Raw genomic sequence first — 3,039 nt, 5'->3', positions numbered from 1 at the left:
GAACAGAAAATATAGATGAAGAAAACTCTCAAATTTACTGATACTTTCAGGCAACGTAATACCCAGCTTGTGTTATATTTTTTTCCACTGTTGATCCTTAGAGATTGTGAAACTGCCATAACTACAAGTACGGGGCAGTAGCTCCTGCTTTCAGTTCCAGGGGACTGGTTAAGATGAAAGGGATTAGAAACACTAAAATCAAGGTTCACAAATAATGAGCTATTAGTTTTCATTATGAGTCTTTTCTATGTTAATGATACTCCTTCTCCTCAGTGCTTAATCAGAGATGTATGAAGGCAAATGCAATGTAAATACATAAAGTTGTCCCTTTTGATAAAAAACCCACGTTTCACATCCAATTGCACCTAGTGACTATTCATAAATTAATAATTTTGAAAAAACTCTTTTGTTCATAGTGTAATATCCAAACAGCCTCTTGGCAGAGCCATGATCTTGATGACTTACCTACAACATTTCCAACTCCCATTCTCCAATTTTAGAACAACTAACATTCTACAGTTTCTGCCTTCCATTAGATTAATATTTGTGCTTGATTTTGGAACTACCAGCATTAGGATACTTCATTTAGATAACGGATCTAAATCTATTTTTCCCTTCAGCAGACTTCAATAACTCCTACCAGTGCTGCAGGTGTGGAAGTGAAGGATGACTCTGTGGAACTCCTGCCGCCGAGGTCTCCGCTGAGCCCCAGCACAATTAAACACACTCTGCAAGGTCAGGATTTTGTCTTAAAGGCTGGAAGAGACGAGTCAGCAGAAACTCTTCCAGGCCGTGGAGAAGAGCAAGTGAAGTGCTCAGAATAATGAGCTCCTCAAGCCCCGTGATAGTTTATGTCTGATTCATGGGATAGATAGTCAAAATGCAGACCCACAGCCAAGGAACACGTTTTTTTTGGAAGGGATCTACTCATAACCAGAGAAAGGATTAGTCTCCCGTGTGACCACAGACCTTGGCGAGCATCCTCATGCTCCCCTCAGAACATGGCAACCAGTTTGGGGCTCGAGTTTACTTAATTCCTTCCCAAATCACAGGCTTAGGTTTGCTTGTACTTGCTGTTCACTAGGCTCTTTTCTCATTCTGGATTTATACAAAAACGTATATCAAAGCTGGCCTAAGCAGGAATTAGCCCCATTCTTAGCCTGCTCTCCTAGCAATACCATTTACTCCCACCTGGCCTTCTAAGAATGCACACCACTTGTAATCAAATGACATCTACTCCTGTGGTGCCTTAAGATGAGCCCATCTTTTACCTTGAATTTCTAAATAAGACCACAAACTATGTAAATGAACAATCTTCCTTTCTCTCCGGGCTGCTGTCTATATAGATTTTCAAGTACCATAGCTATATTCCATACAGCTGCATCTCCGTTCACTTGGAACGGATGGAAAAACCTTTTCCATTAATGGATTTCACTGTGTTGGAGACTTACAGTATATTAAACATGCATTTCTCTTACTATAACAAAGTGTAAGCCAGAATTTACATAGAAGGGTGGTGGAAAAGCATTTAGATGATGGGAGAGGAGAATGTTGGGCTGGACAGAATGGCAGTGGGGTATGAAAGCAATAAATAGAGAGTAGGGAAAGGACAGGTAACATGGGCAGCTTATTACTGATAGCAGATGGAGGCAGCAGAGAATAAATGAACTGGAGTTTTTACTGGATCCCAACTTTCCTAAAGTGTCTCTATATTCAGGACTAGACTGCAGGTTCTTCCTGTTATTTCAGAAAGGAGAGTTAAGAAGATACTGCAGGAAATAAATCCAAGCAAGGAATGGGTAGAAAAGGGCTGCAGGTCACCCAGCTGGAGTGAGAAAATAAGGAGATAAATAAGGTAGGAGCACAAAGGCAGAGCTCAATGGGACTGGTCTCACCTGAAGCTGCTCTCGTAACCTTGTGTTCCTAACCAGGACAAGAGCATGAATTCTCTGCTATTTGTAACGCTCAGGATAATTCAGTGCCTTGCTGAAGAGCTTCTCACTGTCCTGCTCCCCTGAGACTGACACACTGATGGGGTCACAACAGTAACATGTCCCTTTGCCACAGCAACCCGTTTTACACAGAAGGACTCTTGCCCGCAAGCATGTCATTGCCATGAGTAAAGCTTTGTAGAAAAGAAAAACAGCAACCGCTGATGCCGTAGCAACCCATGCAAGGTGGGCTACACCAGTTGAAAGGTGCCAAAGAATTATTAGGAAAGTCACAGCCTTGCAAACAGCCCCATTTTCTCATGACAGCAGGTGGCAAAAGGTCATGGTAAAATGTTCCCCTTGCCCTTAGAGTAGCTACGATGAGGAGAAGCAAAGATCTCAGAGCTGATCTCACAGACAATAAGAGTTTGAGCAATGGTTTGGTTCCTGGAGCTCACTCCCCAGACAGATGAAAAGCAGCAGCACCAGACAGTGATGGAACCAACCCTGTGAGTGAAAGTGCAAACTGCTCAGCACCACATCTCTGTGTGATGCTTCATGTCTTTATCGGTCCTTACCCAAAAACCAAAAAAATTCCAAGAGAGCAAACCAACTTTAATAAATTTTAGATGTTCTCCTTCAGGCTAACAACATGTGACTGAAGGGAAGCAATACCAACAGCCAGGCACTTCTGCACAGGATGTCTTTTCTAAAGCAAAAAAAGCAATTATCACAGTCAACTGAATATTTCAAAAGAAGTAACTTACTCATCATCTTGCACCATATTTCTGTTCTTACGCTGCTCATCAATGTAACAAGTGTCTGCACAGAAATGTAATCATTACTGATGATTTCTGTCACCCATCGTCAACTAATCACTCCTGTCCTGCAGATCTCTTCTGTACAGTTGTGCTGGTTCACTCAGTGTGTTACCCAAGCTGCTCATGTATGGCAGGTGGTGGTGTTTCTGCTCATCCAATGGCTCATACAACTGACCAACATAATGGCACTAGTTACAAATTTAACAGGACGGAGTTCTGAACAGTGTGCTAGGTGAATTTTCAAACTAAAAGTTTAGGTTTGGGGTAGCTGATAAGCTGGGGACAGG

The sequence above is a fragment of the Columba livia genome, chromosome 8 (assembly GCF_036013475.1).
Source record: "Columba livia isolate bColLiv1 breed racing homer chromosome 8, bColLiv1.pat.W.v2, whole genome shotgun sequence".
NCBI lineage: Eukaryota > Metazoa > Chordata > Aves > Columbiformes > Columbidae > Columba > Columba livia.
Note: the sequence above shows the minus strand (reverse complement) of the source record.